We start from the raw sequence: 27,946 nt of genomic DNA, 5'->3' as shown, positions 1-27,946 counted from the left end.
TGAATTCTGATCGTCTTAAAGAAACAAAACTCGAATATAATCCCTATGTACCTACAACGAAAAATAAATAAATAAAGAAGACTACAAGAATTCTGTTCTATACTCGAAAAGTTCGCGAGGCTGACCTTGCTTAAGTCATTCCAGATAGAAGAGTAAAAGAAAAGGGTTCTTTATTCCTTTGCCAGAAATGGCTTAAAGGCCAAACCTATAACTCTGCGTGTTGCGTGTGCGTTCAAAACTACAAAAACAAAATACATGTATTTCAAATGGTATCAAAACCCTTACTAGTATCAATTATAGGACCGCTGCTATTCTCATTGTACGCTAACGATTTACCCTCTCAATTAATCCATAGTAATATTGTCATGTACGCGGATGATGTCCAAATATTTCTGAGTGATTCTGTTGAAAATGTTAGCAATTGCATTACTAAACTTAATGAAGACCTTTTCAAAGTATTCAACTGGGCCACTGCTTGGATTACTCCTAAACCCTCAAAAATCCAAGTGTTTTGTAATTCATAAGAAAAAAAGACTTATTTTACCTGATAGATTCATTAACCAGGAGAGAATTGCCGTTGTTACTAGCGCGAAAAACCTGGGTGTTGTTTTCAACAGCTCGCTTACTTGGACGAATCATGTAAATGTAGCTGTTGGACTAACATACGCAAAGCTGCGCATACTATGGTCTACACACTTTTTCAATCCATTTAATATCCGATTGCTTTTAGCTAAAACTTATTTAGTTCCAGGACTTATCTATGGCTGCGAGCTATTTGCCAACTGTGATGCATAAGTCAACGCAAAATAAACGTTGCATTCAACAATATTACACGTTACGTTTACGGCTTAAAGAAACCACAACACGTTTCGTCTTTTACCAACTCAATTTATGGTTGCACCTTTAGCAGATATTTCGGAATAAGGTCACTAATATTTTTGCACAAAATTAATAATAAGCAAAAACCGAAAAATCTCTTTGACAAACTTACATTTGCCCGGTCTAATAGAGGAAAAATATTAAAACCCGTCAGAAGGCGGAGTCCAGGATTGGAATGTCGCTTTTATATTTATACAATACGTCTTTGGAATACTCTACCACATGAGATTTAAAGCACCAGCAACGCGTTAGTCATTAAAAAAATGATCTTTAGTTTGTTCCACAGTTAAATAATGGTATTTTATATGAGTTTGTCCATTTTGTATAACTTTTTCTCTTTCCAAAGTTTTTAAAATGTTCTTTACATTCAATTTTTCCACCTTTTGTATTTTAAGTTGGATATTTCATAGCATAAACAATCCTGCACTTTAATTATAAGATGTACTTCTTGTTGTGTAGATACTCAATAAATAAATGTCATAAGTAATTTTGAGCAACATTTATTTTATACAATTGTCAAAATTTGAGTAAAAGGACGACTTTCTGTAACATTTTGTAATTAGGATTGTCCTTTTACTTGATAATGTTTACTTAATCTTGCTGAAACACTTTTTTAGCGACTGTCAAAATTGGAAAAATTTGTAATAATTATTACAAACTAGCGGACCCGGCGAACTTCGTCTCGCTATTAAGGAATAAAATTTCATACAAAAACTCAATTTTCGATTTTTCCAATTTTCCGACTTTTCCATAAGATTTTCCAAAATTTTCTTCCGTAAAGACCTCCTCGAAAATACGAATAACTGACAAAAAATTTTACAGAAATCGGCCTAGCCGTTCTTATTTTATGAATTACTATACATTTTTTACACCATTTTTATATATGTATATAGATTACTGAATACACGAGCAGGGATATTAGTAGATTCATGAGGGTTCCGGAACTTATCAAAAAAACAACCGACGGTTGTAGTCACACTCCACATTAGTTTTAAGAAATATTTTTTACAAATCCCTGAAGATAAAATTCATGGAATTTCGAAATATCGGAGGAGTTATATAAATTAACATAATTTGTTGACCTCAAGCTCGAATACATTTTATTTATCCATAAAATAGAAATCTCGAAGAAACCACTACAATAATAAGTATAGGAATTTATTTGTAATAGAAAGAAAATATTTCGTGATGGAAGAAGCTATCATCCCAATGTGTCACATTTTTATTATTAAGCTATGAAGAAAGGCTTTCAGAATGTTTGTTCTGTGTTACTTCTATTTTTAATTTTTCCATATTTAATTTGCTGTGTTCCACAACCTGCAAGAAGCTACTACTTTTTACTACGATAACAATTTTTCCTTTATTTTATTGAAAAAAAATTTAGATTCTTGCAGTACTGAAACAGACCAATTTTTAACTTTTATTACATTCCCCATTTCTTAAGGCTTTCAGCATGTTTCTTCCGTGTTACTTCTATTTTTAATTTTCCCATATTTTTTAACTTTTACATTCCCCATTTCTTAATTAACTCTCCCTCCTTGTTAATATTTTCCTTTGTTTTGTTTTAATTTGTTTTTAATATCTTTCTTTCATTTCTTTTTTTTCACATCTTTATTTATTTTTTTTTAGTTATTTTTATGTTTTTTATTTTTATTTTTTTCTTCTTATGTTTTACATTTCTTTTGTATTAATAGATTTTTAATATTCGCATTTCTTTTTTTCTTGCATTTTCTTTTTTATTTTATTAGTGATTTTTTTCTTCTTTGTTAGTTCTATTTTTCATTTTCCCGTTTTGTATTTTTATATCATTTTTAACCTATTTCAGTTGCATAGATTTCCCTTTTCTTATTTAACCTCTCTCTTCTTAATAGTTTCGTTTATTTTGTATTGATTTTTAATATTCCCATTTCTGCTTTCAATTCCCTTTTTTTAAATGTTTGTAGTTATTTTAATTTTTTTATCTTCCGTGTTAGTTCTATTTTTCATGTTTCCGTTTTACAATATTTTTTGTTTTATTTAATTTTTTTTTTTATTAATTTATTTCAATTAATTACATTTTTTAACATTTAATATTTGTACTTTTTGCTTTCTTTCATTTTCCTGTTTTTAATGTTTTTTATTTTCACATTTTTTTAATATTTCCCCATTTATTGTATGTATTTTCATTTATTTTTTGCTTATTTTATTTAATTACATTAACTATTTCTTATTTTCATATTTTAATTTCAAAATGCAAACAAATAATTTTATATTTTTATTTAAATTTTAATTATTTTTATTAATTACAGATATTTCTTATTTAATCTCAAATTAATAATAACTCAAATCATGGCAACCCTGTTCATATGACACATATTTTTTCCTCTAATCTCCTCCCCTTTTATCCCCTATCCTTCAAAAGCATTCTCATTGGAATTAGAATGTTGAATTTGTTGCTTTTTTTCATGGTTGTTGTTACTGTTTTCTCTACAAATTGGTTGGAATCACATGTAAGCTTTCGGTTGTAGAAGAGAGAGCGAGAGAGATGTATTCTGTGTTCTTTTGCTGAGTAAAGAACATTTTTTCTTGTTCGTTTTTTAGTTGTTATACACATTGCCACCCCTCCTTCTTCCATCTAAAATTTTTATGGAAGTTTTTTTGTTCTGTTGCTTTGTAGCAGGGTTGTGTGTTGTTGGTTGTTACGCAATCACATCATCAGCATATTTTTTCCTTCGTTCGTTCGTTTTCCTGGTGTAGATATTTCCTGGTATACGACGAACTTAGAATAGAACGAAAAAATGCAGACTTATTATTGTCCCATTAAGTGCCAAGTCATTCGTTGTTGTGGGGAGTGTTTTTATGGGAAATATCCACCAAGAAAAGTAGGTATCAATATTTTTTGTTCAATTGCTATGCTTTTTCTGTTTCTTAATTAAAATGTATAGAGGAAATTTGTAAATTATAAAGAAAACGAAGTGTTGTACTTTGTACTGCTGTTAGAACGTGAAAATGAGGAGAACTAGAATTGAAAAAAAAAAAAAAATAGTTGTGTGTGCAATTGATTACTAAAATAGTTCGTTGGCACAGTGGTGTGAAGTATGACACAAAAATTAAAATTTGTGTTAGAATTTGAGAAGAAAGTAAAGTGCAGTGCTAATAATTAATAAAGTTTTAAAAATGTGTGAGTCAAAGAAGTTCTAACAGTAAATTTGTTTATTTGAACATTATTAGGTGTCTACCATGGCACAATTACCAAGGTAGTGGCATCGTAAAATTTTGAATATGTTATTTCAAAACTTTCTTTATGTTGTTGGGGAAATTGCAACAAAAATAATTTTTTTTATTTAGGGATTTGACACTGTTGGTGTGATACCACTACCTTGGTAATTGTGCCATGGTATCTACGAAATTTTATGTTTAAAAACATTGGTTTATTTGACCTCAATTCAAAGAAAAATTGAGTAATGATATTTTGAATGAATACCAAATTAATATGGTTTAAATATTGGAGATTGATATTTTGAACTATTTATGAAAAAATCTTCAAATCTGTAGTGCGATTCTCTAATTTTTTGAGTTACCGACAAATGTCGGTAAAATTAAAACGCAAAATTATGAAAGAAAATTTCAAATAAAAGTTGACAACACTATTGCTGTCGATAGAACTTTACGACTACTTTTTATAGGTCGCTAACTTACCGAATATCGTTAATTACCAAATTTTTAAGCATTTTAATTTTACCGATATTTGTCGGTAACCCAAAAAACTTAAATCTTAAATGAATAATTTATTTAAAAAATCTGCTTATCCCAAAATAGAATTTTTGTTTGGCTATTCTCAATTAAAAGCCATCAAGATCACTAACTCAAATCATATTGAAGACTGGTTACAAGGCGAACTTTGAAAATGTCAAAATATTAGATAAGGAAAACAAAGCATGAAAAGGGTACCCAATATAAAGTTTGAAGATTCAGCATAAATTCTTTGAGCGTAAAAATGATACAAATATGTACAATAATCATTAGTTGCCGAGTTGCAATATAAAACAATCGACCTGTGACACCTATTTTACGTAGTTTTGAGTGGGTTTTTAACAAAAGACATAAAATATGTATAACATTTTCCTTATAAATTGTAATTATTGAAGATTGTTGAAAACTGTGCACAAAGCGATCTTTGAAAATGTCAAAATATTAGATAAAGAAAACACAGAAACTAAAGGAAACACAATGGGTATTCAGTTTAAAATCGTAAATACCAAAAACGTAAAATAACATTAGCATTAGTTACCGTTACAGCTTTTATTTCACTTTTCATTCATAATTTAAGGGTTTAATATCTTCAGAGATTTTGAATCTTGGTTCCCTTCAAAAACGCTTCCTTTACCTCAGTTAATTGCTTTTAACTAATTGTTATACCATCGCCCTTTAGACTAACGAGGGTATATAATACGATTCAAAATGTGCCTCATCGAAAAAATGGTTATATACCCCCGTTTCAGACATTTTGGAGTGGATTAAGCTTTGTCCGCTCATCTGCCTGTCGGGCTGGCTGGCACGCATGATAAATCTTAAACGGATCAATCAAATTTAGATAGGTACATTCTCCACAATTGTTCATAATTTTTTTGCCAAAATAGTGGCCGCAAAAACTCTTTGTTTCAAAATTTGTTTCTCGTAATACTTGGAGCAAAAAAAATCCCACGATGATCAACTGAAATGGCTTTTTGGTACGACAACTATCGAAGGGAATTTCTCCTAAAATTAAATAATTTCAATGTTGGAATCATTGTAATCCTGACTTCAACACTATTATTTTTTATGCTAGGGGAACACAATACATCCTGTGCTATGACCCCGAATGGAACCAAGAGTTAGGATCGATCCTTAATACATATTTCGCACTATTTTTTTGTTAAATTAATATAGTTGGGTTACAAAGGGATTTGAAACTTCATATTCGAACAGGTGGTGTAACACAACTACCTGTTCAATAGGCCTTGCTTCCGCCATAAGATGGAGGGTATATTAAGTTTGCCATTCCATTTGTAACCCGTCGAAATATTCATTTTAGCCATGTCCCTCGATTATACTCACGCTTTTTTCCAAATGAGTTAAGATAGAGCGCTGAAATTTTGTTCAAATGTGTCTGAGCTTAGATCAAGTTCAAAAATGGGGTATATCGGTTCAAGTTTTCATATAGCCCTCATATAACGGTAACATCCGATTTTCGGCATTTTTCATAGTTTGACAGTAGTCAAAAAAATGTAGATAAAGAGAGAAAAGAAAATAAAAGATAGCCTCAGAATACAGGAAAGGATACATACATCTATGAAAACGAATAAAGATAAAGATAACACAAAACTGCAATATTCGATTGCAATATTTTGAAAAGTACGGTGCTGTGATTTAGTATTAAGTTTTTTTTTTTTTTTTTTTTGCTGCAATATTTTTTTTAAATATTTGATTATATTTATACCAAAATTCGTGTTGTGATGTCCCTTTTTAGTATAATAAGAATTGTCTACAAGAATATGAGAAAATAACTAATTGTAAGTTAGAAAACTAAAACGAATATCCCACTCTGTGATCTGATGGAATATACATGATGGTCTTTTGTTTTAGGATTTTCAATAAATAAGTCTCCTGATGAAGTTGGAATACAACCAACGAAACGTTGAGAAAAAAATGAACACTGACCTATTCAGCCCAGTATAAATATACAACAAACAAAAAACTTCTCCAGCGAAAAAGAAGAGTATAGTTCCAAGTTTTGATATTGCCCCCATGTAAGGGTATTTTCCGTATTTTTATGTTTTCAGCTACATTTTCGTAGCAAATTAGGCATATTTGGACATTTAAGGTTGCCAGTGGACGAAAAACCTTTTCACACAAAATTATGGTTTTTATATTGATCCCAATACCGCCCGATTTCAGGTATTTTCAAGTTTAAAGCCGACCGAATTAACTAAAATTAGGTATTTGGAGATCGCAGTGGTGGAAAAACTTTTCCACCTAAAAATTAACTATTCGTTCTTCATTGTGGAGGTTATTAAAAGTTTGGCCCGGCCGAACTGAATGGTTTTTAGCTCTTAAGATAAGATATATGTTATGAAAATAAATAAAACAACTAAAAAGTGTCAGTCGGCTTTGCCGTCAGATTTATACCCTCAGCCAATGTGAAGTAAAACTTTCACCTACACACAGATCTAATGTATTTAAGGTTTCTTCAGAATTTTGTGGCCCTTTTTGGACATGTGAACTTGTCGACAACAATTTGGATTAGGAATTAACTGCACTAAGACACAAATGGTTAACTTTTGTGGGGGAGGTACCCTTAGGGAGGACCGATATGGGCCATATTAGAAGTTGGACCAAATCGGTTGAACAGTTCGAGAGTTATCGTGCTCTCCGATCGCTACATATGGTAACATAGGGGGTTTTTACACCGTTCGGACTGTTTTCCCAAGAAATATGGACTTGCCCATGAAAAAACGTTAACCGTCGTAATAGAGGTAGTGAATGCAAATCGTTTCAACAAAAATCAAAGTGATTCGAGAGCCGGTCTTAAAGTGAACTTATCCGAAATTTTGTGTGAGAGTTACCAGAAGGAGTCGACAAATATAATCCATATTCGAATCTGATCTATATCTGGTAGATATATTAGGATGGGATTACATCGGTCACTCCCTTCAAGAATTATCGTACGCACAATTTTTTTTTAACTTTTGTGGGGGAGGTACCTGAAGGAGTGCACCGATATGGCTTATCTTCGAAACTATGTTTGGACAAAATATTGCGAAAGCCAAATTTTGGATCGAATCGGTTGATCCGTTCGAGAGTTATCGTGCGCTCCAGCCAGCCAGACAGACGGACGGACTCCAAATTGTCTGAAACACATTTCGTCCAAACATGCTTGAGGTCTAAAACCATTATTTCGATTAGGCACATTTTGCCCGCATGAAAGTGTATATACCCTCGTTAGCATAAATCCTGAGGGTATAAAAATACTTATATTTTTAATATAAGTAATTGATTTTTAATCGAGCAGTGTATACTGAATATTATTTTTATTGGCCTATTTATTAAATATCGAATTTAAAAATATGGCTAAGTTCACTTCACACTCATACATTGTTCCTCGAAAATTCAACTAAATGTATTACAAATAAAAATGATATATGTTTGCTTTTTATCTGCGTTAAAAATGCGTATTTTTGCTGTTTTGAAACACGTTGATTCGTAGTTGTTAATTGTAACGGCATTAAGAAACATAATACTTCGCAGATTTTCAGTAATTTGTAAAGCAACTGACGATACGGAAGTCAACCTATTTTTCAAGGGCACTAAGAAACTTTTTTCCATCAATTAAGAAGCTAGGAGTAATTTAATATACATTTTAAAGGAAGCATCTTATTTTATATAATTTGTATGGTCTGTTCCAAAACAGTAAAAATCTACAAATTTTTACAGATCAATAGTTTTCAATGAGCATTCCAACAGTACTTTTAGACTATGATTGATTTAGCAAATCCTGTGTTTTATGGTTGTCATTTTTATACAATATATGCCAAAAAATCGAGATAATGCACTTGATCATCGTATAAGTCTATAGTCTAAACCATTTCCTAGGTGCAATTAGGCACAAATTTTTAAAAATATTTTTTCTGAAGAAGTCATGGAAAGCGAAGTTTTTATTATTTTTTTTTTTAACATGAGGAACCACCGAATGTATTTTAAGTATATCAGTTATCAATTAAACGCCGTCTTTGCATAATTTCAAGAAACCATTACACGTGGATTTCAAAAAAATATTTTTAAGACAAAAAAACTTTAATTTTTCTTAAAAATATTATTAGCAGCAATAAAAGTCAATTTGTATGAGTTTTTAATAATTTTTTTAAGCATCCATCAGACATGATTTAGGAAATATTTTCAGAAACAACAAAATAATTTAAAAAAAAAAATAAAAGTAAATTATTAAACATTTATATTTATTTATTTTTGTTTTGAAGAATACAATTTTTTGCGAGCGTCCACAGTTTTTTTATGACTTTTTCAAACAATATTTTAAACTTTTTACATTAATTTGAAAATTATTCGAATTTGCTTAAATAAGCCCTTTGTTATTACGAAAATATTAAATTATTAAAATATTATCAACATCACAACACTATCCTTTTGCTGTGGCTATTGATTAATCTCAATTTTTTTATTAAAATACCACACTTTCCCTCTTTTTTATATTTACTTACTATTTTAACATAATTATTCCATTTACATTTTTCTGTAAGAATCCCACTGTGCCTTAATCTAATCAGACAAAAGAAAAAAGAGAAATCCAAAAATTTTCCCTCCAAAAATATTCATTCTAACCAAAAAAAATAAAACTACACATATCAACAGTACACATACGCTACACAGATACCTCTGCATACACACACAATGCATAAAAAAAAACAAATTTACTTAACACTTTATGGCCCGTATTAATGATGACTTCATAGCAAGCAATTCAACGAAAAATAAATTCAAACAATATCGAGCTCTTACGACACACTTTTCAACCCATTACCACTCACCCTCTCTCTCACTCCTTACGTTTTCTCCTCCCTCTCACAACATTTAGTTTTTTATTATTTGATAGAAGAAGAAGCAGAAAAAAACTAGAAATAATGGTGGTTATCTACAAATTTGTTTTCTACTAAAAGCTTTTTTAGTGGGTTGTTTTAACAAAGCTTTTCTCCTTTCAACTGGCCTCGTTATAAAGAAGAAAAGAAAAAAACAACAATATGAAATCATCAGTGTTTTTGTGTAAATTCGTAAATTCCATAATGTAGAAAAATTTTCCTCAGAAGAGCATACAATGGTCAGGGGAAAAATGGGTAGAGAAGAGATTTTTGACATACTCTCTTCATTTTCTTTTTTTGGAGGGGAAAATAAATTCACTGCAATAACTGTTCCCAATTATGTGTCACAACAACTGTTCTCCATCTCTCAGCAGCACATCTGTGAGTTAAGTTTTGTGTGCGTGTGTGTGCATGTTTGTAAAGGCGCGCGCTTTTTATTTCTAACAAACTTGCTTGACTACATTTGTTGTTGTTACTTTTGGTTGGGGTCGACAAGAAACTCCCCTGTGTGTTGTTTGTTTTCTCTTTGCATTGAGAGGTTAGATGAGAACAAGTAAAACACAGCAACAACCACCATAACACACGACGGACGGGGCCTTAACACTTTAGCTTATTCTAATGCTGCCTCTGCTGCTTGTTATTTTTGTTGTTGCTGCTGCCAATGATGATGATGAAAATGACTGTCCTCATTTTTATAACAGAAGTAGTGTGGTTGTAGTGTAGTTTGGTGTGCTCTGTTGCTATGACGGTGGTCGATCATGACGAGTTTTGTTCCCATATAACCAAATAACAACAAAAACAATATCACTCAACTTTTTAGGTCGACGTCGTTGTCGCATTGGTGGTGTGGGGTAAGCACACAACGGCGCAAAGCGTTGGCTTTGGTTTTTCCCCAGTGTTGGTGTGAATATGTATATAAATACGAATGTGTGTGAGTGCACGCTCGTACAATTTTTGTGTGTCGCGTTTTTAATACGTTGAAAAACTTTGTTGCGTTTAGTTATAACATACGTTAGCTAAAGATCACGTTGTTCGCGGTGTTGAAAAAAGCAAAAACGAAACAAGAAATTCGTATGGCCGTGTTCGCATAAAATAAAAATAGTTCGTTTGCAAATCATCGTTAAATAGAAAAAATCTCTAAAAAGTGCCCCGAAAAAATCATAATTTCGCGGAAGTGAAAAACACTATAAAATAAAGTGTAAAAATATAAAATTTCGGACCTCCATAATCCTCTTCCACCATTTTTTTCCATCGCCTGCAACATATGTGGGAGCGAGATAGGGACTCACTGTGCTTTTTAATAGCTTTTTTCCACCAAAAAAAAAACTTTCAAAGGAAAAAAGTCACTACAAGTCAGTCTTTTTCTCTCTCCTATAAAAAATTGCGGGTGTCTCATCAATTGGTGGCCCAAAAAATATTTGTGTATGTGTGTAAAATACGAACAAAAAAGGAAGACGTGAAGAAATTAGAAAAAAGAAATTATAAAATAAAAATATTTTATTTATGACGTAATAATTTCGCGTGTGTGGAAAACAAATAGAAATTCCAAAACGTAACAACCTTCGTAGGAAAGCTCACAACATCCATTTTCCATCCATGCTTCGTTGTTTTGGGGTTATTTTTATCGTGTGTACTCACTCAGTAAACTGTGAGAGAAGGAGCGAGCAGGAGCAGCGTTGTCAGTATTGGAGATTTTTCCCCAAATTGGGGAATTTTTATTTGAAATGGGGAAAAAAATTTCGACTTGGGGAATTGGGAAAATGTTGAGGAAATCTGAAAAATATTTGGGGATTTTTGGGGAATTTAATTTTTGACTAATTACTTCAGATTATCTGATCTTTTTAATTTCAGTACGTGACTAGTAGTAGAGCACGCGTGATGCACAAATAACATGCATCATATACTAACTGGTCGCATCTGTAATAATTTATGACAGATTTGAAGTGTTATCATGCGGTTCGACGACTGACAGCGTACTAGAACAGTGGGTTGAATTGAAATAACATTTTCCAACATTTCTATGGCTGAAGTGGACTTAACTGCAGAAATGATTTCTGGATTGATGGGCAATGATGAAACTAAACTTTATTTAACATTCATGGCTCCAATTATAAAAGAGATAAATATGCTTAGGCCCGTTATTATATCCTTTTTGTAGTTAAATGTTGGCCAATATCGGACAGATATCCCGTTTTTTATTCCTACATGTTAGCTTTAATAATAAGTGTCAAATAAATTAAAATTAACTTTGTGTTCCTTTTAAAATTTAAAGTGCGCCCAAAAACAAGAAAAATGTGAGAGCAAATTCAAATCAACCAATCCGATTTGAGTAAATTTGATGTATACAGGCTGTTTTGCTTGAAATGGAATGGAGAATGTAAAAACAAATCCCTGGTAAATCGAACTTTATTCCTTATTTTTCTTAAAGTAACAAAAAAGCATTTTAAAGCAAGTATGTAAGAACGGGCCTTAAACCGATGCACTTTGCTAATATGTATACATTTTTCACTGTGCACTCGAATATTGAAACCATTTATAACAAAAATTAAAAAGATATTGAAAAAATAGTGGAATCGATCGAAAACGACTCGGCATATTTACCATGAGAAGCCACGGATCTAGGCTTTAATTTTGACTTGTACTTTTTTGAGTAAACAATTATAAAAGTTAATAAAGACCAGTGCTGAATATCTTAAACGCTGTTAATACAAATGCTGAAACCGATGCCTACAAATATGCAATTTCTTAAATTTACAAGCAATTTTACCCCAATATTTTCAGCAATTTACTGGGTCAACACAATTTTAGCTATATACGAATCTATTTAGAACCAGTTGTCCACACAAAAATCTCCACGGATGTTTACGAATCGCAATGGAGAAAGTTATCATTCGTAAATTGGAGATGGTATTAAATATGCTTTCCGTTCTAAAAAGTAATTATTAAGTAGAAAGAGTCTTCTATTTTGAACCATATTCAGAAATAAAATGCAGAACGAGTTACTTGAATAAATAATAAATTTTCTAACAAGTCCATTTGTTGTAGAAATTTTGACCCACCTAAAGAAATGTTACACCTCCTTCATTATAAAAATTCACATAAATCCAATGAGACTAATGATTCTGAATCACTTGAAATTGAAGTTTTCAATATCGTTAGTTAAATGCATATATGTATATGTGTAGAGAATACTTTACAAGTTTAATGATATGAATTTCAATAGTAAAATAAAACTACTTTTGATTTTTTTGTAATTATTTGTTAAAAAATTTTTGGGGATTTTTTTGAGGAAATTCAATAAAATCTGGGGAATTTTGGGGAAAAGTTTTGGACAAGTTGGGGAAAAGAGGCTAAAAAATACTGGCAACGCTGAGCAGGAGAACACATTTTCTGTGTGTGATCATCATATTTTCTTGTGTTTTTCTCACAACCCACATCAGGGATGGATAAACTGATTATAGAATTGAAATTTTTTATAAACTTTGTTCCAAAGAATTTTTAAAATGGGAAAAGTGGTAAAATTAGCAAAAAAAAAAAACAACAAAAAAACCAATGGGAACTGCTATCATATGAATTGTATGATATCTGAAATAAAGCAACACTTTTAGAGTGGTCAATTTTGATTAGATTTACACGAAAAAAAAGGAACAAGTGTCGTTTAGGGGCACATCTTGGATCGGTCCGAAATTTTTACCATAGGTATCCCTAAGGACCCTGAACACAACAATATATAATTTCAGGGGGAAGTCCACACTTCCCGAGATATGGGTATTGACATTTTAAAATTATGGTAAAAACTATATATCGTTGTATTCAGGATGCCAAGGGCTATCGACCTTAAAAATTTCAGCCCGATCCGAGTGTTGCCCCTAAACGACATTTAAACCCAAAAGAAAAACAATTGCAGATAAATTGGAAATAATTCTAATGCTTGGTTTACATTTACGCAATCCACTCGATTTCAACTGTCAATTCGTTTGCGTATACGTCAAATGGAAACTCATTTGAAATCCATTTGATTTCATTTGACGTTTAAACAACGTAATTGACAGCTGAAATCGAGTGGATTGCGTAAATGTAAACCAAGCATAAGCCTTCGAATCTGATAGCACGTTTACATATAACTGGATTTAATAAACCCACCGATTTCGAATGTCAATTTTCTTGGGTATATGTTAAATAAATACTCATGAAGAAGGATTAGATCCAAAAGCTCTAATGTAAACATGACATAAAGGCACCGCTCTAATTCGTGCCTTTTGGTTATTTTTTTTCCTAGCATGGACATTGAGCCGCGATGTAATAGTACGTTGACATTGTACTGGCTTTAGTAAAATCTTGTTGATTTAAATTGTCAATTCTAAAGCCTATACACACGGCAAAAAGCTCTAATGTAAACATTCTATAAGACTTTCAACGGAACTTCTTTCCTTTGTCCCGGTCCACAATAGCGTAAATTTCATTAAAAAAAATTCATGAAATTATGCGTTTCTCGATCGATTTTCATAGTAGCGTAAAATCATAAAATTGCTGTAGTGGGGAATTCGACCTAGGAACACCTAATTCCACGACTTTTTTAATGAAATTCACGCTAGTGTGAACCGGGACTTTGGCTGGCTACCATTCTCAGAAAAAAATTTTACCACATGTAGTATTTTGTTGTACTGATTTCAACAATATATAATTTTCTTCTGGGAAATGTAAAGCTCCCACTGATTTCGAATGTCAATTTCCTTGCGTATACGTTCAATAAACCCTCATGAAGAAGGTTAACCCATCCAAAAGCTCTAATGTAAACATGACATAAAGGCACCGCTCTAAGTTGTGCCTTTTGGTTATTTTTTTTCCCTTGCATGAGCGAGCCGCCATGTAATAGGACGTTTACATTGTACTGGCTTAAGTAAAATCTAGTTGATTTAAATTGTCAATTCTAAAGCCTATACATACGGCAAGAAGCTCTAATGTAAACATTCTATGAGACATTCAAAGCAACTACTTTCCTTTGTCCCGGTCCACACTAGCGTAAATTTCATAAAATTATGCGTTTCTCGATCGAGTTCCATAGTAGCGTAAAATCATAGTATTGTTGTAGTGGTGAATTCGACCTAGGAACGCCTAATTTCATGAATTTTTTTTAATGAAATTCACGCTAGTGTGAACCGGGACTTTGGCTACCATTCTCAGAAAAAAATTTTACCACAGGTAGTATTTTGTTGTACTGATTTCAACGATATATAATTTTCTTCTGGGAAATGTAAAGCTCCCGAGGTATGTGCCTTGAAAGTTCGGCATAAATATAGTTTATTCGTTCCTTTCAGATCGAAATTTGTAACAGAGATAGTCCTTGTGATATGTATTGCAACGATATATAGCTTTTTTGAAGGAAGTATATGCTGTTTATAGGAAAACAGCCAGGCCTGGGACCTAATCTCGCATCCGTTATCGATCGAGTTTTTGTTCGAAGACAAATTACGAACGATCGAAATTTTTGGATTGCCTTATACGATCGAAATTATTTAAAAAAGTTATCGATACATACGGATATCGAACGGTGAAACATATACATATGTAGCAAACATAAAATATTACAAAAAAAGATGTTGTGGGCAAGTTTCTCGTAAAATTAAATGAAAACACGAAAATTGTATAAAGTAATAGAAAATCTCAACAACAGCTCACAGCTGATCAGCCATTTAGTCTGCGGTGTTGCCATCCAAAAAAATTTTTGTAAGCAGTACCATCTCACGGTTAGACTATTGCAGTTAAAAAAGCATTGCCATCACCAAACTAACAAAAATAAGGATTGTTCAGGATGTCGCAAACACCACTCACTTCGAAACCAATTTTAACATTCCAATCTGCAAAAAGAACATTGACAGAAACCTCACCGGATGAAATGCCGTGTTCATCGAAAAAATTAGTTGGAAATGTAGAAGTATCTGATTTAATGATGATGATACAAAAATCCATGGAGTCAATAAGGGAAGACAAATTGAAAAACGTTTCCACTAAAGACACTAAAGAAAACATAAAAACCCACGTTTCAAATATCGGTAAAAAATGCGAAGAATTGAAGACGGAAAATCGGGCATTACGACATGATATCGATAGTCTAAAAGCGGAACACTGTAGAGATCATGAAACAAAATTAGATTTCTGATTGAACAAAGTAAGTGCAAAAGCGCTGCCGATAAAGGCTTCCCAAAGAAAGCTGTAGAGGACATACATATGTAAAAATTTACTTAAGCTGAGCAATGTGAAAGTCAAGACTGCGAGAATAATATATAAAAGTAATGGAAAGATAGGTGCAGTAGCCGAAATGCAAGACAAAGATATGGTTACGATAATTTTCAAAAATGCTAAACATCTAGCGGGAACTAACATTAAATTAGAACGAGACTTGAGCGAAGAAAAACAGCAAGACCGAAAGGTGCTAATGCAACTAAAATCTATTTGATAAACAATATCAGCCCGAAAAACTAATTTGTAGCAATGTATGTAGAAGCAAACCTTTACATGAAGATCATATATTAAAAATTCTTTCATACAATGTTCATGGCTTCGAAAATAAAATGTTACTTCCAAAATTCTTTAAATACATAACTGAATTTGATATAATTGCTTTATTAGAAACTCATATATGCAGAGAAAAATTTGAGATGTTCCACAAATATTTTAATGGATTCACTTTATACTGGCAACCAGCAAAAAGAAACAGTCGCTTTGTAAAAGGGATCGGCGGTATTCTCACATATGAAAACAAATCTGGCGTAAACTACATTCACATAGAAATGGAAAACAGCTTTATCATCAATAGACTTTGAAAAACTTGATGTATTTCTAAAAGAAAATGATATTGAAATCCGATAATAATCGGTGATCTAAACATCCGAATTGGACAAATGCAGGTAGAAATTGGAGAGGTGCATAGATCAATGTTTTTCGCATGGTTGAATGAAAGAAAGTCAAAGAATACACAAACAAATCCGAGGGGAAAAATTTCATTGATTTTTGTCATGACTGGTAATAGCAAATGGAATGACAAAAGGAGACGAATATGGAGAATTCAAGTTTGTTAGTTCAATGGGAACATCTGTTAATGATATATGTGCAGTTTCACAGAATATACTTACTCATATACATAAGTTTACAGTTGATAATGAGATCTGGTCTGACCACATGCCGGTAATATTGCCCTTCAAAGCCAAAAAAAACAATAAAACATATAATACAAACTCTCTCCTCCCAAAACTAAAATGGAACATGAACAAATAACATGAATACAATTCTAAAGTGACGGAATTACTAGAACGAAAAAACATACATGGTGTCTTAAGTTTCCCCAATATAGCCAATATAATAGAAAAAGCATTGAAACATAGCTTTGGGAATTCCCCAGTATTTGAAAAAAGAAAGATGGTTTAACGTCAAATGCTACAATGCGAGGAAAAATCCTTTAAATGTCTTAATGAATTTAGAAAGCATGGTACAAATGAAAACAAGGTGAAATACAATGAAAGTAATCGACTTTATAAAGAGATATGCCACAAGACGAAACAGGAGAATTACGTTGCTTTAGATAAAAAAATTAGATATCATTCAAGATAGCAAAGGTCGGTGGAAACTTGCTAAAGAAATACGGATATACAAATGAGCTGAAAACATACTTCGAACACCTACTTAATCAGCCAAAAATATCTCCAGATATGTGTCTGGTAGATGAAGATTTAGACAAACAAATTACCTTCATTGAAGTAAAATATGATTCTTCAAATGTGCTCCGGAAATACTCTTACATGAAATAGTAAAATCTTGCAACGATATGTATACAAGCTTTCCGCTTGTTTTCTATCTTTCCAATAGATACATCATTCGTCAACACCTATATTCCAAAAAGGAGACAACACACAGGCATCTAATTATAGGGGCATTTCATTTATGAACTGCTTACCGAAGATACAGAAGGGGATTTTGACGGAACGATTATCAAAATTGGTGGAAAAACACAATAAATTAAATGAGTATCAATCTGGGTTCAGAAAAAATTATTCCACATGTGACAACATATTTAATCTCACTTCTGTCATTCATTTCCCTCATGTATAAGCTGAATAACATAGGAGTCTGAACCAAAATGTTACAATTCATAGAGAATATGTACATGAACACGAATTTCATGGTATGGACTGGTAAAGAGCTCTCCCAACAGTTTTCTACGTCAGCTGGTGTAAAACAGGGTTGTCTGTTGTCACCGTTGCTATTCGCAATATACCTGGATGACCTATACGAGCTCAGCGAGCTTAATATACGAATATTGCTTTATGTCGACGATATAGTAATTATTTCCAATAATGTAGTCATATTACAGAAGATGATAAGTTAGTTAGAAAAGTACTGTGATACATGGAATATGACAGTAAATTTGGACAAATCCAAGGTAATGGTATTCCGAAAAGGAGGAAGAATTTCAAAAAATTAAAAGTGGTACTACAAAAATCAACTCAGAGGTTACAGCAGAAATTGCCTACGTCAGAATGCTCCTAACTCCCTCTTTTTCATTCAAAAAACATATTCAGAAAAGAAACAATTTATCGAAAACCAGCATCAATTCTACATGGAAATGTTTCCTCAATAAAGAGAACATTTCCATTACATCTAAGTGGAAACTGTTTCTAGCAGTATGTACATCCATACAGTAATACGGAGCACAGATATGGGGATATGAAGTTTTTGAAGAAATAGACAAATTAGAGGTTTAATTTTGGATAAAAAGTTCTCAGACTACCAAACTTTACACCAACGTATATCCTGAGATTGGAAACAGGAACGGAGAATGACCATATTAGCGCATTAAATACACATCTGAAATATATAACTCGTGTACTATTCGACTATGGCGATAATCGATTACCTAAAAAGCTGGCAAACAAAATTGTACAAAATCAAATATAGTGGGCGAAAGTAGTTAATAAACTCCTTAGTGAGAACTATATTGAACCGTTTGATACAAATAACACTAAGAGCCAAATCATTGACAAAAAAGACTTGCTCATAGAGACATTAATATCAAAATATTGGATTAATAACATAAATAAAGCCACTCAAACAAGTCGGTTCTACAATAAGCTGGATCCAACCGTAGGTCAGATGTACCTAACATCACAAACAACACCACAAGAACCAATGTGGATATTTAAAGCCAGAAGTGATATGCTTAAACTCAACTTTAATAAATATGAACCAAATAGAAACCCCATATGCTCACTTTGCAATACGATGGAAATAGAAACTCTTTAACATTTTTTATATCGTTGTCCATCATTGAAGGAATTTAGAATTAGTTCTTCCAAAAGGTGTTGCTACATGTAGAAGAGTTGATAAATACATTAAATGGACATACTATAAACTGGAATCAGCTATCAAGATTTATAAGATGTTGTACACAATACAAAAATCAATTAATAAGTGAATTTAACTTGTACATAAATCAATTCAATTTTCTTTTCAAATTATTTTCCAAAAACTCATTGATTTAATTTACCAGATAACAGGCAGAGGACAAAAAGTCAGTGCCTCAATTACACAAACACAATTTTTATTTATATACTTGTTACTTATATATATTGATTTACATATATAAAGAAAATGTACATCTTTTAAGAATGTAAATAAAAAACATACTACTACTAATAGAAAATTGTGAAAAATTAAAAGTAATAGTGACCCGAAATAAATTCCACTATGTAAAAATATATAAATCGCATTCCGGCATTGGAAAATTTAATTTTTAAGAAACTGTCCCTTTTTGTTTAGTTTTTTTTTACTCATTTTATTGGAAAAAGTCTTTAGTATGTGATTATGATTAGTTTTATTGCAAAATGTTCGTTTTATGCCACAAAAATTATCATTTTGGCAGCAGATGTGTGGCGGGCAAAATCTCGCAAGATTCCACTCGGAAGGGTATTCGACAACGTATGCCGTAATCTAAATACTGAAAATATCGATCGAGATCGATGCGAGAATTAGGCCCCAGGCTTGTCCTAGATTATACTAGTCTTTAACGGCGTTGCCTGATAGAGGTAAAAATCGGGGCATAGAACAACATTTTTTGCACTTTTCTGTGAAAATAGTTTTCAGAAATATTCTTAATTTTTTTTTTTAAAGAAAAGTGCATAAAATTTTTTCTATGCCCTAATTTATACCTCATTAGATTGTTTGTACGTATTCTGGACATAACCCTTAATGACAAAAGGACATTAACCCTTTCGGTGATTCTATGCCATATGGCATAACCAGTTTTTGAAGCCTGTTTTAAGGCAAAATACTTATGGGCACTCTTTTTTTTAATAATTTTGTATTTTTCCCTGAAGTGTTATCTAAAAATAATTCGAAAAAAATTTTTGATTGGTGGAGCCTATACATTGTTATGTCTCAAAGAGCAAGCGCTCCTCGTTCGATTTAAAATTTGCATGAAAATACATCTTATAATTTTATATATTTTATTAACAAAACTATTTTTTTTTTGTTAATTTTTTGTATTTAATTTAGTATATAATCATTGCCTTAATAATCAAAACGAAAAAAAGATCCGAAATATAGTTCAATGGAGCTGCCAGATTTTTTATATTTCATACTATGCCATATGGCATAGATTTTTCCCAACAGAAATGTTTCACTTTGTTTGACTCCCAGATCTTCTATTGTAAAACCCCTAGATCTTCTATAAGAATATCTCCAGATCTTGTATAAGTAGACCTCCAGGTCTTCTATAAGGAAACCTCCAGATCCACCATAGGAAAACCTCCAGATGATGTATAACAATTCTTGCAGATTTTCTAAAATAACTCCTCCAGATATTATATAAGATGGCCCCCACTTCTTCTACAAGCTGACCTCTAGCCCTTTTATAGGATGACATTCAGGTGTTCTTTAAGAAGTCCTTCAGATCTGCTATATGAAGACATTCAGGTCTTCTATAAGAAGTCCTCCCGTTTTTCTATAAGAAGGCCTCAAATCTTCCATAAGAAGATCCTAGGTTTTCTATAAGAAGACTCTAGCTTTTCTATAATAAGACCCTAGGTTTTCTATAAGAAGACCCTAGGTCTTCTATAAGAGGCTTTAAATGTTCTAAAAGAAGACCTCCAGATATTCTATAAGAAGACCTTCTATGTGAGGACCCCCAAATCTTCTAATAGTAGACCTCCAGATATTCTATGAAAGACCTTCATGTCTTCTATAAGTAGACCTCCTGGTCTTCAATGAGAAGATCTTATGCTTATCTATAAGAAGGGCCCCTGCTTTTATGAGAAGACCATCTGGTTTTTTATAAGAAGGTCTCCTGCTCTTCTATGAGAAGACCATCTGGTTTTTTATAAGAAGGTCTCCTGCTCTTCTATGAGAAGACGTCCTGCTCTTCTATGAGCAGACCTCCTGCTCTTATATAAGAAGACCTCCTTCTCTTCTATAAGAATACCTCCTGCCCTTCTATATGCAAACGTCCTTCTCTTCTACGAGAAGACGCCCTGCTCTTCTATGAGCGGACCTCCTGCTCTTGTATAAAAAGTCCTCCTTCTCTTCTATAAGAAGACCTCCTGCGCTTCTATATGCAAACGTCCCGCTCTTATATGAAAAGACGTCCTGTTCTTTAAGAAGAGGAAATCCTGCTCTACTATAAGAAGACCTCTTGCTCTACTATAAGAAGACCTCCTGCTCTTCTATGAGAAGACCTCCTGCTCTTCTATGAGAAGACCTCCTGCCCTTCTATATGCAAACGTCCTGCTCTTCTATGTGAAAACATCCTGTCCTTCTATGAGACGACCTTTTGCTCTTCCAGGAGAAGACATCCTGCCCTTCTATGAGATGACCTTCTGCTCTTTTATGAGAAGACGTCCTGCTCTTCTATAAGAAGACCTCTTCTATAAGGCCTCCCAGTCTTCTATAAGATGAAATTTAATTAAAAACTTGAATATTTTATTTTTGTTTTTTTTTCCTTTAAATACATTCTATGCCATATGACATAGTGTCAAAAAACCACTTTTCCAAACAAAATGTTAAAAAATTAGTTTTGATTATTCATATAGTGGGCTTAAGTATATATAAAATTGGAAAAATATATGTATTTTTCAGATCAAAAACAAAAAAGAAGCACCGAAAGGGTTAGTTACAATCATGGAAAAATAACATCAGGAACATCATTTTTTCTATCGGAATCAATGTGAAAACTACTGAAAACGATAGGAAACCAATTATTTTACCATTCTGATTACTAAAATGGCATAAAAAGCGAAAAATTTGGAAATTATTAATCGATTATTTTGGTGCATCATTTTCCATGCTCAATTTAAAAATGTCCATTTCTTTGTTTTCCGGTAAAATTTTAGTATAAAGGTACAGTAAACGGATTATTGTACGCCATCTTAAAGACAACTTTTCAGCCTACAAAATTGTTTTTGAATTGTTAAAAAATCTCAACTCGTTTCCATGTTGTCAACGTTTACATTTTTTATTTCAGCTTGCATCATTTTCAGGGGCAGTCACTGTACATAAATGTGAACTATCATCACGTTTCACTAATTCCAATTTTCCATCCCTGGACTAATTACAATTCATATTCTAATAAGCTTTTTTCCCCACTCAAGTCCACACTATCAACCACCACCATAATCATCATTGCGACATTGTAGCATAAACACAGCAAGCAACCAAACTAACATAGACCATCTAATAAGAATTGAACCTCAAAATAATTAGTACTTGTTTTCTCTGTCTTATTCTCAATTCATAGATAGAGAAGAGCCGCCAACAGCCCGTAGTAATAAAAACAATTTCCCCCATAGCTTCCAGAATGCGCGTCGACGAGTGTGTTTGGTTGTCATGTACAGTTAGGCATTACTATGATAGTCAAATTGTTGTTGGGTTTTGTTGTCGTTTTGGTGGTTACGGGTGAAAGTTTTCCATTGTTGTCTTTTTGGTATTCCCCAATGGTTGGTTGACTGACTGGTCAATGTTTGGTGTGTTACTTCTATTGTTGTTGCTGTTGATTCTTTGTTTGGTTTTCTCTTTTTATGATTTTGTTAAACAAAAACATGTTCGCCTAGACTAGGTTTGAAGCTGTGTAATTATCACCTTATTCTTCCCAGGTGGGCTTTAATGTGAAGGGTACAGTTGAGACAGAGTTATATGGAATAGAGTAACTCTTCCCAATGATGGAGTTTCTCCTCCATGAATTTTTCATTTAATAGATATCTCACTCTCTGTTAAGTTCTTGTTTGAGTAGTCGTCAACAATATCCAATGGCCACCACCACCACACACTTGTGTCTTGATGCCTCCTGGCTATGCCCATTAACACGATTGTATCTTTGTCACTATTAACCCAGTTATTGTTGTTTTTAGTTTCTTTTTTTGTTTTGTAAATGGATTTTCGTGTTTCGTCCAAAGACCAATCAACTGAACACGTAATGGTGGTTATGTTTCTTGTTTTTTTATTGTTGTGTTTTTTGTCATGTTAATTTGCTATTTTATTAATGATAAAAAAATAATAACAACATACAAGTTTGAACTACTGTCTTGTTTGTCTGTCCACTGTGCTGCTGTTGCATGTACAATTTGTAATTGTCACATGAATCACGAAAAGTGATGCCTTTGATGCAATCATTTTAGTGCTGCTGTTATTTTAATAAGAATTTGGCGATTTTTTCTTAAAAAGGCAAGTACGGGAATACAATGTTAGGTAGAAAATAACATGAGGTCGGACTATAGTCCAAAATCTTTACTTTTAATGCTTTAAGACATATACACAAATACAAAATCAGCAAAATATCGGAATTAGTCTTTCAAAACGCGCGCAGAAGCATAGCAAGAATTTTTATCATCCCAATTTTGATTACCTTAGAAAAGGACAGTACCTATGTTGAAGAAATAAATATGCGCCTTCTGTTGTACGCAGACGATATTGTACTGATGGCGGATAACCCTAAAGTTCTGCAGAAGTTAACCAGTCAAAATCCGAGATAATGGTATTCAGGAAAAGAGGCATCCTCTTTGCAGACGAAAAATGGATCTCAAGGAAGATAGTATAAGAATAGTAAAGGAATACAAGTATCTAGCGATGTTGTTAACACCAAAAGCTATATAAAATTGTCATAAATGCAACATGGAAAAACTTCGTTTTAAATTGATGAGAGTATCTACACCTTTTTCAGATGTAATTCTTAACATTTTAGTTGTAATTCGTAACATTTCATTTGTAATTCGAGAATTCTATTTGTAATTCGTAACAATCCATTTGTAATTCGAATTATTCTATTTGTAATTCGAATTATTCTATTTGTAATTTGAATTATTCTATTTGTAATTTGAATTATTCTATTTGAAATTCGAATCATTCCATTTGTAATTCGAATTCTTCCATTTGAAATTTTAATTATTCCATTTGTACAATAATATTTTAGCTCGTAATTAAAATGGAGTTTAAAGATTTTTGTGCCATTTGCCAGCGCGGTATGCACAGCGGCAATATAACAAAAGTGGACATTTATTCCATGCTAATTGTGTTAGACAGCTGCAAAATGAATTGAAAGAATTGAAAGTTTGGAGAACGTTGATAGAACAAAATACAAAACCTACACCGCTCAAGATAGAAAGCATATAATTGAATGCACAAGTAAAGGCAATAACTGCATGGAACCGGCTCAAAGTTTGGGTATACCCTACACAACAGCCTTTTATTGGGTTACAAAAAACAAAGAGGAAACAGAGAAGCGAGGTGGCAAACAACGGATTCTAACAGAAGTTGAAATTTCAACCATTTTAATATGGTTAGAAGAAAATTCTACAATTTCACTGAGAACCATTAAGGAGCGTATAAATAACAATTTTTCAAAAATAATTTCAATTTCAACTATTTCTAACGTTTTGCACGGACAACTATATTCATAAAAAAAGACCATTTTCAATCTGAACAAATGAATAGCCCGGAAAATAAGGAAAAAAGAGCATCATATACATACGATTGGGAAAACAAATCATATACATCGATGAGACCAATTTTAATATTTTTTGTCGTCGAAAGAATGGGTGGTTCAAAGTTGGAGTTAGAGCCGTTACTGCCCTTCCATCATCCTAAGGCCCAAATGTTAATTTGATTGTAGCAATCGCGAACAGCGGAATTATTAAAATCGATATTCGACGGGGTTCGTTTCGGGCTACGGATGCCAACGAATGGATGCGCTCAGTTCTTCAAAAATGGCAGGATATGGGCAATAGTTTACCTGAAGTAGTAGTTGTATGCGATAACGCCCCTTGCCATAATAAATTTGAGGAAATTTTTTTGGAATCTCCCGCAACATTGCTAAGATTGGCAGCTTATTCACCGCAGCTAAACCCTATAGAGACCATATGGTAAAAAAAAGTCTCAAGTGAAGTCAAATATACAAGTTCCTCATGTAACACCTCCAAATGTAGGTGAACAAAGACTCCAATACTTGGAGGAACTAATACAAGACGCCATTCAATGTGTGAACATAGGGGATTGTGGGCAAGCCATCATTCATTCAACAACATTTCACCAACAAGTTTTATCTCTAGAAGATTTGCCGGTGGGAACCTAATCATTATTATAACTTTTCTTTGCTGTTTTAAGTTTATCATCTTATACCATAAAATTTATTCACTTAATTTAATGTATTCGTGTGTTACATCGTAACTATGTGTCTTTGTTTTTATTTTCCACTACATACAGCTAAATGCGAATTTCTTTCTTTAAACTTCATTATTTTGTCAATGTGAATCTTTTTATATACAATAAATATTGAATAATATATGCAATTTCTTTACCCACTTTAATATAATTTGTGTTTTCTTCTTAAGTGTTTCGAATTACAAATAGAATTATTCGAATTTCAAATGGAATTATTCGAATTACAAATGGAATAATTCGAATTACAAATGGAATAATTAGAATTACAAATGGAATAATTCGAATTACAAATGGAATAATTCGAATTTCAAATGGAATATTTCGAACTACAAATGGAATAATTCGAATTACAAATGGAATATTTCAAATTACAAATAGAACAATTCGAATTACAAATGGAATAATTCGAATTACAAATAGGATAATTCGAATTACAAATGGAATAATTCGAATGACAAATGGAATAATTCGAATTACAAATGTAATTCTCGAATAACAAGTGAAATGTTACGAATTACAAATAGAATTCTCGAATTACAATTAAAATAATTCGAATTACATCTGAAAAAGCTGTAGATATTTGTAGCTATGGTGCTCAAGTATCCCCCGCCAGGGATAATAGTCTTGCAACGATTCTGTGAATTATTTAGTGGAGGAAATTGTGCCTTACCAAAGGTTATTCACGTAGTTATCTTCAAATCAGAGATACCCTAATGTCGGGGTGTCAGGCGAAATCGTGTCCATCAGTGTTCCAACGTTTGCAGTTAGGGTACCACCTGTATTAGAACGGAGCTTTGTTGACATCTGTAGGCCATAATGCAGTAAAGACTTAGTTGACAAGTCCTTGCCATGGTGAACATTTTCACCTCCCTCTACAAAACATCTTATAGATACCAAACAACTACTTAAAACAACTTAACTCCAATAAAACAAATGATGACAACAATTATTCAACGCCCACGGATAATGATAAAACCAGGAATGAAGACATCCGGTTGATGGTATTGTAGTTTCGGGAGGGGACGGTACAGGGTTACCCAATCTGGAATTAGCAAAGCCTGCAAATGCTGGCGCTTCTGGAGCAATCAGTGGCCCTGATTCTAATCAGGTTAGTGATTTTGCTGAGGCTGGGGACAGTTCATCAGAGGGTGAACTAGAGATCAACGTCGTTCCAGCGACGTTAGTCGTCGATAAACTCAGTAGAAAGTGCTAGCCGCATGAAACGAGGACCGTCTAGTATCCTAAAACTGCCGATAGAAATAGCTTTCCTTGGCAGGATACTGTTATGGAGAGAAACTCGATTCCCGCACAATGTTTCGAAAGCAATCGTCATTTAATTTGTACAGTGAGAGTCAAAATAAAGTTTACACCTCTGAACATTTTTATACCCTTCACCATAATATGGAGGGTATAATTAAATTTGTCATTCCGTTTGTAACACATCGAAATATTCATCCTATAAAGTATATATACCCTTGGTGTTGCAAATGGGCTATATCGGTCCACGTTTTCATATAGCCCCTATAGAATGGTATCACCCGATCTGCGGTATTTTGAAGTTTTTAGCTTCATTTTCACACCGAAATGGTTGAAATTTGGCACTTCGTTTTCGATGGGGGGTATAAAACTTTTCCCCAGAATTTTGTCGGTATAGGAATGTTCGCACTTTTTATAGAGAAGGTGCAGTCTTCACATTGGCAGACGTACTTGAAAAATACAAGGCCGATATTACTGCCATACAGGAAATACGATGGACTGGGAAAGGCGTCACAACAACACCTAAAGGTGACGCACTGTATTATAGCTGCCATGACGTAAAGCATGAGTTTGGTTGCGGATTCGTAGTTAGTCGGAGACTAAAACATCTGGTATCCAGCTTCACCCCAGTGAATTAAAGACTTGCTGCAATTCGAATAAAAGCTAAATTCTTCAACATCAGCTTTATTTGTGCTCATGCTCCCACTGAAGAAAAGGACGAACAGACCAAAGATATATTTTACGAGCGCTTAGAAGAAACATATGACCGTTGCCCTGCCCATGACATTAAAATCATCCTAGGCGATTTTAATGCCAAAATTGGAAAGGAGAATATCTTTGGCCCAACAGTCGGAAAATTCAGTCTCCACAGTGAAGCATCTGACAATGGTATGAGGCTGATAGACTTTGCAGCTGCAAAAAACATGGTAGTTAGCAGTACCAGATTTAATCATCTCGATATTCACAAGGGCACCTGTCTGTCTCCAGATCAAAGAACAAGTAATCAAATTGATCATGTTGGATGTACGATCGTTCCGAGGCGCAAACATTGATTCGGACCACTACCTTGTTGCAGCAAAGGTACGTACCCGTCTAAACGTTGCAAATAAAGCACGAACAGACTCAACGCGGAAGTTGGACATCGATAGGCTGCATACACAACATATAGCCACAGCATATTCCACTCAACTAGCCCAATTGCTTAACGCGAGCACTCCTTGTCCTGATAACATAACAACACAAAGGCAACATATTGCCCACTCCATGCAAACAGCCGCAAAATCCATACTTGGATTCCAGAGACCTCCACAAAGGAATTCATGGTATGACCAGGAGTGTCGCGCTGCTACCGAAGAGAAAAATGCGGCATATAGAGCTACTTTGCAATCAGTAGCAACGCGTAACGCGCGAGAGAGATATCGGGAGAAAAGGAGAGAAGAGAAACGTCTTTTCCTCAAGAAAAAGAGAGAAATGGAAAAGCGGGAGTGTGAGATGTACAGGAG

At 33.1% G+C, this 27,946-nt stretch overlaps 1 protein-coding gene across 2 annotated transcripts in view; it reads left to right on the top strand.

Moving 5' to 3' along the window:
• The first annotated feature begins 9,698 nt into the window (after positions 1–9,698).
• Positions 9,699–27,946, top strand: part of Alp6 (Alkaline phosphatase 6) — a 125,361-nt gene continuing 107,113 nt past the window's right edge. Inside the window, exons 1-2 of one of the 2 annotated variants that reach the window (XM_073991761.1) lie at positions 11,023–11,472; positions 11,761–11,882. The gene's annotated coding sequence lies outside the window, so the exon portion shown is untranslated. Of the gene's footprint in view, positions 11,883–27,946 lie in introns of both variants that reach the window. The other variant, XM_073991760.1, reaches the window with a different exon arrangement.

The sequence above is a fragment of the Musca autumnalis genome, unplaced genomic scaffold (genome assembly GCF_047663935.1).
Source record: "Musca autumnalis isolate F117 unplaced genomic scaffold, ASM4766393v1 scaffold_5, whole genome shotgun sequence".
NCBI classification, from domain to species: Eukaryota; Metazoa; Arthropoda; class Insecta; order Diptera; family Muscidae; genus Musca; species Musca autumnalis.
The sequence above is the reverse complement of the archived record's forward strand: the minus strand, read 5'-3'. Positions and strand labels throughout refer to the sequence as shown.